This window comes from Odocoileus virginianus, chromosome 32 (genome assembly GCF_023699985.2).
Source record: "Odocoileus virginianus isolate 20LAN1187 ecotype Illinois chromosome 32, Ovbor_1.2, whole genome shotgun sequence".
In the NCBI taxonomy this organism is placed as follows: Eukaryota; Metazoa; Chordata; class Mammalia; order Artiodactyla; family Cervidae; genus Odocoileus; species Odocoileus virginianus.
Window position 1 is genome coordinate 33,314,694 of NC_069705.1, and position 16,892 is coordinate 33,331,585.

The 16,892-nt window shown below is 37.0% G+C and overlaps 1 long non-coding RNA gene and 1 pseudogene across 1 annotated transcript in view; one reads left to right on the forward strand and one right to left on the reverse strand.

Annotated features, from left to right (window-relative positions):
* Positions 1–16,892, forward strand: part of LOC139032544 (uncharacterized) — a 376,189-nt gene that overhangs the window by 11,592 nt on the left and 347,705 nt on the right. The gene's annotated exons all lie outside the window — the stretch shown is intronic.
* Positions 7,572–13,610, reverse strand: LOC110139719 (Y-box-binding protein 2 pseudogene; annotated as a pseudogene).

The window sequence follows — 16,892 nt, forward strand, 5'->3', positions numbered from 1 at the left end:
CTATTATTATTCCCAATTTGTAGAAGAGGATAATGTGTGCACGCTCAGTCATTCAGTCTTGTCTAGTTCTTTGTGACCACATGAACTGTAGCCTGCCAGGCTTCTCTGCCCATGGGATTTCCCAACAGGACACTAGAGTGAGTTGCCATTCCCTACTCCAGGGAAATCTTCCCAACCCAGGGATTGAACCTGCATTTCCTGCATTGTCAGGCAGATTCTTTACCACCAAGCCACCTGTGAAGTCCAAAGATGATAGTCAGTTCAGTTTCAGTTCAGTCGCTCAGTCATGTCCAACTATTTGCAACCCCATGAACCACAGCACGCCAGGCCTCCCTGTCCATCACCAACTTCCAGAGTCCACTCAAACCCATGTCGATCGAGTCAGTGATGCCATCCAACCATCTCATCCTCTATCATCCCCTTCTCCTCCTGCCCTCAATCTTTCTCAGCATTAGGGTCTTTTCAAATAAGTCATCTCTTCCCATCAGGTGGCCAAAGTATTGGAATTTCAGTTTCAACATCAGTCCTTCCAATGAACACCCAGGGCTGATCTCCTTTAGGATGGACTGGTTGGATCTCCTTGAAGTCCAAGGGACTCTCAAGAGTCTTCTCCAACACCATAGTTCAAAAGCATCAATTCTTGGGCGCTCAGCTTTCTTTATAGTCCATCTCTCACATCCATACATGACCACTGGAAAAACTATACCCTTGACTAGATGAACCTTTGTTGGCAAAGTAGTGTCTCTGCTTTTTAATATGCTGTCTAGGTTGGTCATACCTTTCCTTCCAAGGAGTAAGTGTCTTTTAATTTCATGACTGCAGTCACCATCTGCAGTGATTTTGGAACCTCCAAAAATAAAGTCAGCCACTGTTTCACCATCTATTTGCCATGAAGTGATGGGACTGGATGCCATGATCTTAGTTTTCTGAATGTTGAGCCTTAAGCCAACTTTTTCACTCCCCTCTTTCACTTTCTTCAAGAGGCTCTTTAATTCTTCTTCACTTTCTGACATAAGGGTGCTGTCATCTGCGTATCTGAGGTTATTGACGTTTCTCCTAGTAATCTTGATTCCAGCTTGTCCTTCCTCCGGCCCAGCGTTTCTCATGATGTACTCTGCATATAAGTTAAATAAGCAGGGTGACAATATACAGCCTTAACATACTCCTTTTCTTATTTGGAACCAGTCTCTTGTTCCATGTCCAGTTCTAACTGTTGCTTCCTGACCTTCATACAGGTTTCTCAAGAGACAGGTCAGGTGGTCTGGTATGCTCATCTCTTTCAGAATTTTCCACAGTTTAGTGTGATCCTTGCAGTCACAGGATTTGGCATAGTCAATAAAGCAGAAATAGGTGTTTTTCTGGAACTCTCTTGCTTTTTCGATGATCCAGTGGATGTTGGCAATTTGATCTCTGGTTCCTCTGCCTTTTCTAAATCCTGCTTGAATATCTGGAAGTTCACAGTTCATGTATTGCTGAAGCCTGGCTTGGAAAATTTTAAGCATTACTTTACAAGCGTGTGAGATGATGAGTTCAATTGTGCATTAGTTTAAACATTCTTTGGCATTGCCTTTCTTTGGTACTGGAATGAAAACTGACCTTTTCCAGTCCTGTGGCCACTACTGAGTTTTCCAAATTTGCTGACATATTGAGTGCAACACTTTCACAGCATCATCTTTCAGGATTTTATCTCCACTAGCTTTGTTCATAGTGATGCTTCCTAAGGCCCACTTGACTTCAAATTCCAGGATGTCTGGCTCTAGGGTGGCGATCACACCATCGTGATTATCCAGGTTGTGAAGATCTTTTTCGTACAGTTCTTCTGTGTATTCTTGCCACCTCTTCTTAATATCTTCTGCTTCTGTTAGGTCCATTACCATTTCTGTCCTTTATTGAGCCCATCTTTGCATGATATATTCCCTTGGTATCTCTAATTTTCTTGAAGAGATCTCTAGTCTTTCCCATTCTATTGTTTTCCTCTATTTCTTTGCACTGATCACTGAGGAAGGCTTTCTTATCTCTCCTTGCTATTCTTGGAACTCTGCATTCAAATGGGTGTATCTTTCCTTTTCTCCAAAGATGAAAGTATCAGAATCCAAATAATTTTACCAAGTTCACAAGGCAAAATAATTGACTCAGCCCCAGACAGTTTGACTATATGGTCCATACCTGATACTCCATGATTTACTATCAAGAGTGAATGAGAGACAATTATATATTTCTCCTTTTCTATAATCTGAATTAGATCTTTGTCTACTTTGGGGCTGTCACTTCAGAAAGAATTTCTCTTTTCTCCACCTGTATTTCCTGGGTGATTTTCTAGTGTCTCTGGCCTTTTCTGTGGGATGATCTTCTTCTGTATTTTTAGAAAGGGGATAAGGAGTGAAGTATTTATTTTAGCAATTATCTACGTTCATCAGTGCTACAACATTGATGTTAACATTTTCAGTAGTGCTAATTGTAAGTGCACTACCGTAAACAGTAGTGCAGTTTTCATTGTTTTAATTTTTGCCCTTGGTGGGTGAATGTGAAAGGAATTCAGGGTAAATCTGAATTCTCTTAAATTTTGAATAACTTTGTGTTTATGTATACATTGTTTTTTTTTTCCTGTAGTAAAGTTCTGAAGATTTCATTATATCTTAAACTTGTAAACCGCAAAAGACATAATATAGGAAAAACATGTCCTTACATACACATATAATACCACACTTCATTTTGTAAACAAAATGGGAAACTAAAAATTGTATATAGAACTAGCTATGTGAAATTAAATATATTTTCCTTTTGATTTACCATTGAGAATGAGAGTAAAGAGAGATCAGTAAAAGCACTAAAATGCTAAATCCTAAATTCTACAAATATATAGGAGCACAACAAATGAACATTTCTCATGTCTTCATAAATATAATGTTATTTACAAACCACATAAAGCGCATAAAATAGTTCTAATGGTAGTAAATATGTATTATCATTCTAAATCAAGCCATAACTAATGACACTCAGTGAAAGGTTTAGTTTATACTGAGGCTGGGTGTCTTTCAAATGAAAAGCTATTTAAGTGCTAAAATCAATTGACTATATAATACCATGTTTTCTGATGGGAATAGTGCACAAAAGATGCCTGGAAGTAGTTTGTTACAATGGCTAAATGAGATTCTACCTCTGGTTATTATCAACCCATGCATTCATCATTATAAACCACTTCATTTTTATTTTATTATATTGATTTACCTTAGCACCCAAGACAGTTTGTACTTCTACAAAATTCAGAAAACATTGATTTACTTAAATTATTCAATACTTTACTGTATGGCTTTTATGTCATTTAACATTTTAGACAAAACAATTTTTTTTAATTGCCTGTCACATACCTAAGATATCACAAATGTGTTTTGCTGGAATCATTAATTTGCACTATGTTGATGACAGTTTTATAAATCAACTACTTTAAAACAATAAAGTAGCATCTGTGGGGGGGAAAGTATTAGGGTATGAAATGACTAAACTAGTTGGAATATATAACACTGAAGAATCCTTTGTTAAGGTTATAATAATTACATTTCTTGAATATCTAAAAGGTATACATACTGCTATCTTCTGTGGACATTGCATATGAATTTTTTCTTTAAATACTACATAAGTATAATGGATGAGATGGTAGATAAACTCAATGCACTGTTTTCTATTTTAAGAAATGTGCTGTAGTGAATTTAACCTTCATGGTAGAGGAATAATTGTAATTGTGAAGAAAGATATACTTCAAATGACAGTTTGCTATTTTTGTATATTATAAGAGACCAAAGAAGCTGATATTTTAAATGGTGAACATATGCAGCAAGATGATTATCTAAATGTGTTATGTGAACTTGTTGTTCTTTATCTGATAATTTTGGAAAGAATTACTCTGAGTGTTGGGCTCTTTCTTCTACCTAGAAAATAAGGCATTTATGGGCAAAGATTTATACCTGTTTTACTTATTTGCTACATATGTAATACTTTTGACATTCCTGACATATAATAGGTAATCAGTAAATATTTGTTGAATAAGCAATGAATTAAAAAGCATAATTTTTTTGTTTTATTTAATTGGGGTTCTTACACAAACCACTTGAGGAACCTACACTTGTATCTTACTAATATCTTAAATAATTATTAAATAAAATATATGCAACATAAAGATAAATGTCAAGTTTAAGTGGACACTGTGACTATATTGCATTGAACTTAGAGTACGTGCATACTAAGCTGCTCTATTGTGTCTGACTCTTTGCAACTGTATGGGCTGTAGCCCGCCAGGCTCCTCTATACATGGGATTCTCCAGGCAAGAACACTGGAGTGGGTTGCCATGACCTCCTCCAGGGATCTTCCCAACTCTGGGATTGAAACCACATCTCTTACGTTTCAGAAGAATATTGGCAGAGGGGTCTTTAACCACTTGTGCCACCTGGGAAGCCCTGAGCTTAGAGTAATTATTGCTAAATTATCACCTGTATATTATAGAATAACAGGAAATATATATGTATACAGCAGAGCACTAGGAACAAAATAAGTCACTGAAAGTCATAGTAGCCGGAAGTTAACATGATAAACACCATTGGTGTTTTGGAGAATCATTTTATGTATATATATGAGTTACTGTGATCCAGTGACTTTCCTGTCAGTTCTAATATTATCAAGTAGTAGAATATGTTTATTATGACTTAGTTTAAGAACAAGAATATTGTGTTGTCAAAGGGTTATACTATATGAGTGATCGTGCTGTTATAAATACCACAGTTATTTACTTACTGATTTTTATGCTATGTATAAGGCTTCTACTATGATCCAGAAACAGTTGTATATAATTTCCTGAAGAACTTTACATCTGGAAAGGAAAATACAAATGAACTTTAAAACAAAAGTGTTTTGAAAGTCATAAACTACAGGAAGAAAGTAGAGTAGGAATATAAATTATCTCAATGCTCCTAAAACCATATACAGTAAAGGACTATTTCCCCCAATGTGTCATAAGCAAATACTTTTGAAAAATCCAAAAAAAAAAAAAAAGAAATTCTAAACAATGAACATAAAATATATAAAACATGTCATGTTACAATTATTAGATTTAGCAGAGATAAAAGTATATTTCAATAGATACAAATAAGTGTGGCATAAAAAATAGTTACCAAAAAAAGTACCTGTTGATCACTGAAAGTGAGCACATTGAAGGTATGTTAAAATCAACTTATGAATGGCCTTGTCAATCATTTCAATTACATTCAGTAAGAAAATCTTCAGAGGAAAGTGACCTAATTTGGACAGAACAACCATCATCACACTGCTTAAATGCATTATGATCAGTAGATATACCCTGAAGCTTCTCCATTCTCTGATATATTTCTAGATTACATATAAAATGGTGGCATTCTGCTAATCATGTTTTGCAAGAAATACTAGTTTAATAATAAATTTTAATAAAATATATTTTAAAATTTTATCATTTAACATTATTAAAGAGGAAATTGAAATGTGTATTTTAGCCCCAGTTTGGAGATGGTGACACAAGCTTCTCTAAAATTTTTTTCCTGAAAAGATATAATTATTCTGTGCAATATTATTAAACTAAATAGTAATATTGTTAAACCAAAATGGTAATATTGGAAAGAACTCTGAAAATATCTGTTCTGGCTTCATTAGTATAGAGGTCAGTTTTCTTGCTAAAACTTGCTAGAGCATTAAAATCTAATGTGTTATTTGCAGAGATTTACTGGCTAGTGACCTGGGTTCAATCTCTGGGTCGGGAAGATCTCCTGGAGAAGGAAATGGCAACCCACTCCAGTATTCTTGCCTGGGAAATCCCATGGACAGAGGAACCTGGTAGGCTACATTCCATGGGGTTGCAAAGAGTTGGACAGGACTGAGCAACTTCACTTTCTTTCTTTCTTTCTTCCGGCTGGTGAAGCAATGAAAGCATCCAAACTTAATCAGCATTTACACCTAAAATATTAAACAAAATAAATTAACAATAAGAGGATTATTGAAAGACTTGAATAAAAAAGTTGACAGAAGCAGTTGTATAATACTTTAAATACAAACGTTAGAGTTTTGCAGTGCTTTGTTCTTGTAAAGTAGCACTTTGATTTTCGCAGACCAACATATTAACATGTAAACGTATATATACCTTTGCCCTGACATTTGTGAAAAACAATACTGAGCATGATGATTAGAAGTGTCAGGTGAATCTGCTGTAAGAAGGAAGTTCATGAGATACTTTGCAATGACACTATACCTGGGCATAGTCAGGAGATGGACAAAAATATGAAAGAACAATTTTGAGCAAGTAAAACCAGTAAAATGTCTGTTAAATTGTAACTTAAATGTCCGCATGTTGTGAGTATAGGTATTTGTCTTCATTACTTTGGGCTTCCCTGGTGATTCAGCAGTAAATAATCCACCTGCAATGCAGGAGACTCAGGTTTGATCTCTGGGTGGGGAAGATCCCCTGGAGTAGTAAATGGCTACCTACTCCAGTGTTCTTGCCTGGAAAACCCCATGAAGAGAGGAGCCTGGTAGGCTATAGTCCACGAGGTCAAAAAAGGGTTAGACAGGCCGTAGCCACTGAACAACAACAAAAAATTCATTATTTTACCATAATGGTGATATGAAGTAAGAAGTCTTTTTTAATTTTTTAAAAAATCCATTGCCAGCAAACACAGCTATCAGTGAGCTGTATAACTAAGAGGGGTGAGATGTGAACTGACTTTCAGCCATGTGTAAGGACATGTTTTAATGGCAGTAGCTTGTACCAAATTAAGACTGTCAATACCAACATGTAAATCAAACACTACTTTCTTATTAATAAGAAAGATGTGGCATGAAAAAAATGAGTCACATAAACTAAATATGTTGTCACAGTATTAAAATCAATTTTTCTCCTATTAGGTAACAATATAAAACTGATTTTAAACAAATGTTAATTCAAATTAAAGTATGATGTTTTTCAAGGGAAAAAGTCCAGTTGTGAGTTTTCAAGTACAGAACAAACTTGGGTATTTCTGAAAAATCCAGTTTGATCCCAACTCTTTAAAGATGTAAATTTGACATTCAGACTTGCTAATCTGCCTCATATCTTTGGTATTTTTTAATGATTTTAATCCTTCCATACACAGAAAGAAGGTACAGCCTTTTTTCCATGGCAGATGAGATCCAAGGGTACAAACGAAAATTAGAAGTTTGGAAGAAAAACATTCCTAGGAATTGTTAGGACATATTTCATAATTTAATGACACTTAGCAGTGAAATAGGTTATAATCTTAGTTGAAAGGCATCATTAATTAGATTCACCAATAAGACAAGTTATGTGGAAACATGTCAGAGAATGGAGAAATTTCAGGATATATCCGCTCATCATAATGCATTCGAATTTTGTGCTAGAAGTGTCATTCTATAGAGAAAGCAAAGCTGTATTTGGTAATGATAGCTACTCAAAATATTGTCTTCCTGATTTCTAAATCATTCTGGCTATACAGATATCCTATAGGCATAGTCTTTAATATTTTATACATTGTTTAATTTAATTTATTGGGTATATACTAGAAATGTTGTTGTTTTTATCATATTATGTCTTTACAGTTTTTGCCTTACTATAATACAGTTCTTTCCCATTGCATGTCATGTATTGTTACACTTGTTCCCACTGCACACCATTTGTTCATTCCTCTACCCAGAGTTCTCCACAACTCTTTGCTGTTGTGGAAAAGAAAAAAAAGCAAAAGGCTGTTGCTTTGGCCCTCCTGAGTCTCAAGGAATGGGGGGAAAAGCCGGTGTTTTGATGTCATGAATTATGGGAAAGAGGGGAGGGAGGTGCTGGGTAGGATACAGCTCAGTTGGAAAAACTGGCAGATACCAGATGGTGGCTCTGGGTGTCCTTTGAGTTGTAATCACTCCAGTATGGTGGTTGGGGGGTCCCCACTGCTGATGGGGGCTGAGGTCTCTGGAGCTGTGGACTGCCTGGGTCCTGGGTGCTGCTGCTGTCTCCACTGGAAGTAGGGACGGGTTCGTGGGTGCCGGGGCTCAGGTTGGGAGCCGTCAGTGGGGCCTTAGCTGGGCTTGGTCTTGCCATCCCCACCTTCTGTGGTGGGCTGCTGGGGTAGCCTGGGGTGGAAAGGCCTTCGGTACCTGGGCTGGAATCTGGATGGGGGTATCCGCTCATCCCCCTGCTGCTGGTCTCCCTCCAATGGGGCTGTCTTTTTGGGTTCTACCCCGTCTGTGCCCTCTTATGGGCTGCTGCTGGTTGGGGGGCCGAGGGCCTCGCATGAAGCGCCGTCGGTAGAAGAAGGGTGGTGGGCGCCGTCGTCTGGGCCGCTGCCTGGAATCTTTGGCACACTCCCCTTCGCTGCCTGGCTCTGTTCTGCCCGATGGAGCCTCTGCCACCATGGGTGGCGGGGCAGCTGGGCGGGGCCGGGGGATGAATTGGCAGAACCTGCGTCGGTTGGGGGCATAGCGGCTGCCCTTCACTGGCGCCCCCCCCAGGCCCAGTTACGTTAGCAGCTTCTGCGCCCTTCTCTCCTTCCACGACGGTCTCCCCATCCCCAACGCTGTGCAGAAACTTCCTGGGGTTGTTTCTCTTAATAGTGGTCTGGTGAACAAAAACATCCTCCTTGGTGTCATTCCTGTTGATGAATCCGTAACCATTGCGCACGTTGAACCATTTGACAGTGCCCAGGACTTGGATTGCTTTTCCACCGGAGATCAGTTTCAAGATCACTGTTTATATTTTACATATTAGGTCAAGTGTTTCCTTATTGAGGCATAATTAAAATTAAGTGAATTCTCTTTTCATCCCCCAAACATCCTAACGTGTATCTCTTTGTAGCACTTATTCCAATTTCAAATTATATATCTATAATGTATTATTTATAGTCATCAATAAATTTAGGGATCATGTCTTATTCATCATTATTTATCCAGTTTTTGACATGCTGGTGAAACACAGGCAGTCTTTAATGATTACATGTTTAATGAGTATTTGAATATTATTACCAGTAATTACATATATCAAATATATAACTAAATGCTTTTTAGACTTTCCATGGAGCACACCTTTCTCAGTCTCTCAACTAGATGATTTAAATAGTTTTGTTACTGTGTTTCTGTTTGCATTTGATCCTCTGGAATCAATTTTGCTTGCAACAAAGTTCTCTTTTAAAAAAGAAAGCCAAATTAATTTACTTTCCTCTGAAAAATTTCATATTAGAGGTAATTGAAAGGATTGATAAGGCCATTGAGAAGTTGATCACAGTCTAATTCTCAGAAATAATTTATTGAAACCTTTCTTCAGGCTCACTATTTCATGAATACTTGTTTTCTAGCATTTTCTTATACACACCAAAGTTTATTCCTTTGTAGAAGAAGTAACGGATAGTTCAGGCCAAACTGATGGAAAAAATAACATTCCATGATTCACATCAAACAGAAATTAATTTCTCTCTCATGTAACAGATTCAGTTCAGCTCAGATCAGTCTCTCTGTCCTGCCCGACTCTTTGTGACCCCATGGTCTGCAGCACGCTAGGCCTCCCTGTCCATGGCCAACTCCCGGAGTTTACTCTGAGTCCATTGAGTCGGTGATGCCATCCAACCATCTCATCTTCTGTCATCACTTCTCCTCCTGCCTTAAATCTTTCCCAGCATCAGGGTCTTTTCAAATGTGTCAGCTCTTCCCTTCAGGTGCCCAAAGTACTGGAGTTTCAGCTTCGGCATCAGTCCTTCCAGTGAACACCCAGGACTGATCTCCTTATGTTGGACTGCTTTGATCTCCTTGAAGTCCAAGGGATTCTCAAAAGTCTTCTCCAATACCACAGTTCAAAAGCATCAGTTCTTCAGCACTCAACTTTCTTTATAGTCCAAATCTCACATCCATACATGACTACTGGAAAAACCATAGCTTTGATTAGACGGACCTTTGTTGGCAAAGTAATGCCTCTGCTTTTTATTATGCTAAGTTGGTTATACTGTTCTTCCAAGGAGCAAGTGTCTTTTAATTTCATGGCTGCAGTCACCATCTGCAGTGATTTTGGAGCCCCCCAAAATAAAGTCTATCACTGTTTCTACTGTTTCCCCATCTATTTCCAATGAAATGATGGGACCAGATGCCATGATCTTAGTTTTCTGAATGTTGAGTTTTAAGCCAACTTTTTCACTCTCCTCTTTCACTTTAATTAAGAGGCTCTTTAGTTCTTCTTCGCTTTCTGCCATAAGGGTGATGTCATCCACATATCTGAGGTTATTGATATTTCTCCTAACCTTGATTCCAGCTTGTTCTTCATCAAGCCCAGTGTTTCTCATGATGTACTGTGCATATAAGTTAAATAAGCAAGGTGACAGTATAAAGCTTTGAAATACTCCTTTCCCTGTTTGGAACCAGTCTGTTGTTCCATGTAACACATTAGGGTAGGCAAAGGATCCCTCCAGCTTGCTAATCTCATAGCTTCTTAGAGATTTGTCTTTGTTTGCATTGATTAAACTAGCTATCAGCATCACTTACAAGTTTCAACCCACAGGAATAAGAAATCAGAGACCATATCCTTACAGATCGTGACCTATGAATTAAGCCTATATCCATTCATAGTCCATAGATGCTCATTTCACAGGGTCTCCTGTAATGGTGTGGGAAATGTGGATATGTGTCCTGCTTAAACTTAGAGGAAGAAGGTTTTGTTTTTTTTTTTTTTTTTTTTTAATTAAATGAAGGAGAAAAAGAATTCTAGGGAAAAGTATCTGGCTTGGTTACAAGGTCATAGCATTTGTTATTTCCTTTGACTGAAATGGTTTGACTCCAGATTTTAAAATACTTAGTTCAAAGTTACCCATTCAGGTTTCAACTAATATGAATCTCTTTGGATAAATTTAGCAACAAAGTGTACATGATCTCCATCGTTACTCATAGTTTTTTCATAGCACTCATCACTACCTGAAAATACCTTGTCCAATTCTTAGTTTGCTTTTCTATTTCTGTGTTTAAGTGTCCTGTTCTATTTGTTTTTCCATCACAGTAAATATAAGTGAGTTCCTTGAGAACAGGAATTTTGGCTGTGTAATGCTCTATGTCTATGTTTGCTGCATTTAGAAGAAACTTGTTGCATAATTCTCAAAAAATGATGGAATGAGTTAGTAAAATAACAATTTTATGACATATGAACAAATATTCATTTTTCTCTTTCATGTTTGCATTAGACAGAGATGTATATAATAGTAGTTAAATAAGTAATATGGTATGCTGATGTAACACATAGAATCAGAAGCAATTCAGTCTGTGTTTTTTTTTTTTTTTTTTTTTGGCTTGATATGAAAACTTTATTTTTTAAAGCAACTCTAAGCATGGCCACATTGTAGTAAAATGGTATAATGGAACAGGACAGGTTCAAGATACTATTCAGTCTACATCTTCTTGTTGTTCAGTCGCTCATTCATATCCATGGACCTCAGCACGCCAGGCTTCCTTGTCCTTCACCATCTCCTGGAGCTTGCTCAAACTCAGGTCCATTGAGTCGGTGATGCCATCCAACCATCCTGTGCATTTGACTCTCTCCATTTTCTCACTTTTAATTCAATTTCTCTGTTCTTCTTAGTTTACTGCTAATACTCTTGTCAGTATTCTGTATTCTACATTGTTGAGGAGACCCCTCCAGGAGCGAAGGAGCGCGTCCGGGGCGCGCACGGAGCGGCGGTGGCTCTCCCGCCCCTGGAGAGCTGTCCTCGGGCGACCGAACCCGAGGGCCGGCGGCCGCCGGGTCTCAGTCTGTGTTTTAAATATATTTTCATTTTCATGTACACATTAATCATAAGCAGTTCTTTAATAAAGAAACATAATTCATAGCAATATATTCTCTTAACATTATACCTCAACTTATTTCTATGTGGTATGAAAAATTATCTAAGAACTTCTAGCTAAATATTTCTCCCACACAGTCACATGATTACTGTATAACATGCATTTCCATTATCAATAGCACAGCTATTGTATAAACAAACATATCAACATCTATTAAAGTGCATTTAAATAAAGGTAGTGATGGCTATCATAGAACAACTGAAATTTAGGCTAAGGATGCTGCATATATGGTGTGACTTTTTAGTAGTTTTTGAAGGAGAAACACATTGTATATAGAAGAAAAGCACTTTAGAAAATAGAATAGTACTTGTAATTTCTGGAAGTACAAATGAACTGCCTAATGTGGCTTTGGATGATCAAGAAGAATCAGTTGTTGATGGGCTTGAAAACATTTTTCTTTGAAATATCTTTTTCAAAAGCACAGCTACTTTTGTTCTATCAACTTCGCAATTTACAAAGTCTAGACTTTGATCCTAAAATATGATATTTCATCACTAGTATCACCCTGTGTTTCTGGTTAACTCTTTTAATTTTTTTGTTTGTCAAGGGCAAACTGAACATTAATTAATTTGATTTGTGTTAACATTATCTCTAAATAATTGGATTTGTTATGATCCCATTACCAGATTCCCTTACATAAGACAATCTCATTAACAGAGGCCTGAGATGTCACTTTAGATCCATTTGGTAACAGAGATACAGACATAAACTCATTATATGATGCACTCTCCATTCTTAAACTGATGAGGTTTGCTCTTGTTGTTTGAAAGCAATATGCCTGTAATCCAGTATTTCTGGAGAGGATAAAGAAAATTATTCTCTAAGAGAAATGGTCTAAAAAGAGAAGGAAAGAGAAGAGGAAGGAAGCAAGCAAGCAAAGAGAAAAAAGCAAAGGTATACATTATTCCTAATCACATTGCACAAAAAGACAACAGTTATTAAAGTTGTAGAAACATTTCTGCATGCTTTTATTAACCTCAGAGAGATTTTTATTATCATTCAATGTGATTAAATTTGTTAAAGATATAAAAATATACTTTTAAATTTATTATAATTTCTGTTGAGACTAGTCTTATCCCTCCAAAAATTAATATGAAATATACATTTCTTATTTGGATTTCAGATAAGAAATTACCAGCACACTTAGTCTGCTGAATACATTTCGTTAGTAAATCTAAGATTCTGCCTCACTTCAGTACCCTCTTCTTACTGAAATAGGTGATTGGGGGGAAATGGAGGTGGCAAGAACTCAGGCAATCAGAAAACAATACTTGTTTCTTTGCTCTATATTACACTAGCAATGATCCAAACTGAAGTGCTGTAGGCAAATTACAACTGATATTACATTCAGTTTTCCTGGCTTACTCTTTCTTCTATTTCCAAGCAAGTAAAGAATCTGCATTTCTTTGCCTTGGAAACTTTTACAGGGCAGAAGGCAAGAAGTATATAAAGATTATGGTTTTTTTTTTAATCCATTTTTAAATACATAAGTTTTGTTTATAAAAATAGTACTGTAATTGAGAACAGCAGTTTCTGCCTCACCCCTTCATATCTATGATTTTTACTCCCTAGAGACACACCTATGCAACTCATTCATCTGTTTGTTCTTGCATGTTTCATTGTATTTCTGATTACTGTTATAGCCTATTGCCATTTCTGGGTATTTCTATTCATAAAACAGTTGACTGCGTACCATGAAAGATGAGAATGTAACCTTCTTATTCAATGTCCTCTTACCCATTCCGCTCACCTTATACTCTTCCCAATCCTCTTGTGTCTCAATTTCTGGTGCAGTATTTACTGATTACATTTTTATGGGTATAAGTGTTAATTAAAGTGATTCCCATCATTTACTATGATTACATTTCCCTTTTAGGACAACATTTTGGTTTTCTTGGTGCTAATAATGACCTCATCTGGGTGTGGGTGCATTGTCTTTCTACCTGTTGCTGATTGATTAACCCAGACTTTCTAAGATAACTATGAAACTCCTCAAAATGTTCAAATACGTAGTTAGGTAAACTACCAGTTCCATTCTTTTTTCCTTGAACTCACTGTTCTGAAACACTCTTGTCTTCTACTTGCAGTTTAAATGGGTTGTTTTTAGACCCGCAAAACAGCTGTTCTCATGGAATATATTTTTACCATGTTCATGGGAAGTCTTCATGCCTTCTTCTTGCCATGGCTTCTTCATATCTTGAATACTTGTTTCCTGGTTTCCACATGATTTTCATTTCATGTTTAGCTTTCATAAGTTTTGTGAAACATATCTTCAGTAGCTTCTTGAGAAAAAAAAATAAAATGAATAAAGGTAAACATTTTGAGACCTTGCTCTCCTTAAATGGTATTTATATCCTTTGATATTTTGGTTAATGCTGATTATAGATATTTTGGTTAAAATATTGAATCAACTGATATTTTTGTCAAAAATGCAGGTATTTGCTATTAGCTTTATGACAGTCACTTGGATTTGCTCCCAATATTCATTTTAATAGTTTGCCACCTCCTGTTTTTTTCTTTGTGTTATCAGTGTGCTTACCGAAAAAATCAACTATGTACTAATTATGAGATTTGGTTGCTATAGAAAGACTCTGAATAATAGCGCCTTAAATCAAACAGAAATATTTCTCTCTTTAGATACCTGTCTAAACATTGTCATTTGAGGGTTGGCATTATTGGTCTAGAGATTTAGTGTTAGCCACTCTAATTTCCCTATCATTTTCCTCACATGGCTTCTGTTTTATTGTTTATCATGGTTGGGCCAGCCCCTTGAGCACATGCCAACTAGCAAGAAGAGGTGAAGAGGAAGTGGAAGATTCCTTTCTTTTAACAGCAGTGATAAGAAGTCACATGTTACAATAACTTCATACCTCATGGGCCAGATGATATGCCCCTTTTGCATAGCATTGTGATATTTTTTCAAGAATGCATTTTCCTTTTTAATATCTTAAGATCTACTTGAAATTTCCACCTAAAAGTTCTGCCTGTTTCTTCTGAGTTATTTTTGCTCTTGGTATGGGCACATATATGGTGATCCTTGGATGTGTGTTGTGTGCTCAGTCATGTCCGACTCTTTACAACCAAGTGGCCCACCAGGCTCTTCTGTCCTTGGGATTTTCCGGGCAAGAATACTGGAGCGAGTAGCCATTTCCTTCTCCTGGATAACCATAATTAAAAATGAGACACTCAAGAGGAAATTGGAGGCATTTTCTGGATAGGTCACATAGAATAAAGAATTTTATAGGATAATTAGTAAGAGAAGCTGTTACTCCATTGGGAAGTCCTGAAGTGTCATTCTTTTCACATTTGGTCTGTCTACTATCAAGAACTAGTCCTGATAAATATGTGGAGGAAGAGAGCAGAGGGGAGTCACCTTGCACTGTGTAGACATGCATTTATCTTTAGTTTCACCCCTCTGCTGTGTCATGCTTTGATTCCAGAGTTTTACTGATCCAACCTTCTATACTCAGTCAGGAAGAAACAGAGAATCTGAACATAGCAGTAATCACTATGGGGATTGAATTAGTAATGAAAAAGTTCCCAACAATTAAAAGCCCAGGACTGGATATTTTACTGGTGAGTTCTATCAAACATTAAAAGAAGAATAAATACCAATTCATCTTAAACTCTTCCAAAAATTTAGAGAAGAGAGAACTCTCCCAAACTCATTTTATAGGGCCAGCATTACTCTGCTACAGGATAAGAACCCTATAAGAAAAGAGAAATATGTAAAGGCAATATAGATGAATATAGATACAGAAATTCTCACAAAAATTAAACTGAAATCAACAGGAAATTTAAAGTTCATAGACTGTGATCAAGTGAGATTTATCCCTGTCATAAAAGGATAGTTCATCACACTTAAGTCAATTAATATACCACATTGATAGAATGAAAGGTAAACATCATATGATCATTTCAGTAGATGCAGAAAAAGCATTTAATAAAATTCAACATCCATTTATACTAAAAACTCTCAACAAATTGAGTATAGAAAGGACATGCTTCAATATAATGAAGACCACAGATGACAAGCCCACAGCTAACACTGTGCTCAATGGTGGCAGGATGAAAGCTCAGATCAAAAACAAGACAAGAATGCCCACTGTCATCACTCTTAGTCATCATAGTACCAGACAACCTGGACTGAGCAAGTAAGCAAGAAAAAGAAATAAAAGACACATAAGTCAAGAAGAAGTAAAATTTCTTCACTTTTTAGATGATATTGTCTTATCATTGCTGTTCGAGTCATTCATGTCCGACTCTGCGATCCCATGGACTGCAGCACTCCAGGTTCCCCTGTCCTTTACCATATCCCAGACCTTGCTCATGCTCATGTCCATTGAGTCACTAAGCCATCCAACCATCTCATTCTCTGTCGTCCCCTTCTCCTTCTGCTTCAGTCTTTTCCAGCAGCAAGGTCTCTTTCATCCTCATCAAGAGGCTGTTTAGTTCCTCTTTACTTTCTGCCATTAGAATGGTATCATCTGCATATCTGAGTTTATTGATATTTCTCCCAGCAGTTTATGATTCCAGCTTGTGAGTCATCCAGCCCAGCATTTCACTGCTGGGCTGATGTACACTGCAAAGAAGTTAAATAAGCAGGGTGACACTATATAGCCTTGATATACCCTTGCCCCAATTTGGAACCAGTCTGTTGTTCCATGTTGAGTTCTAACTGTTGCTTCTTGGCCTGCATACAGGTTTCTCAGGAGGCAGGTCAGGTGGTCTTGTATTCCCATCTCTTTAAGAATTTTCCACAGTTTGTTGTGATTCACACAGTCAAAGGCTCGGACATAGTCAATAAAGCAGACATAGATGTTTTTCTGGAGCTTCCTGACTTTTTCTGTGTTCCAGTGGATGTTGGCAATTTGACCTCTGGTTCCTCTGCCTTTTCTAAATCCAGTGTGTACACCTGAAAGTTCTTGGTTCACATACTGCTGAAGCCTAGCTTGGAAGATTTGAGTATTACCTTACTAGCTTGTGAAATGAGTGCAATTGTGTGTTAGTTTGAATATTCTTT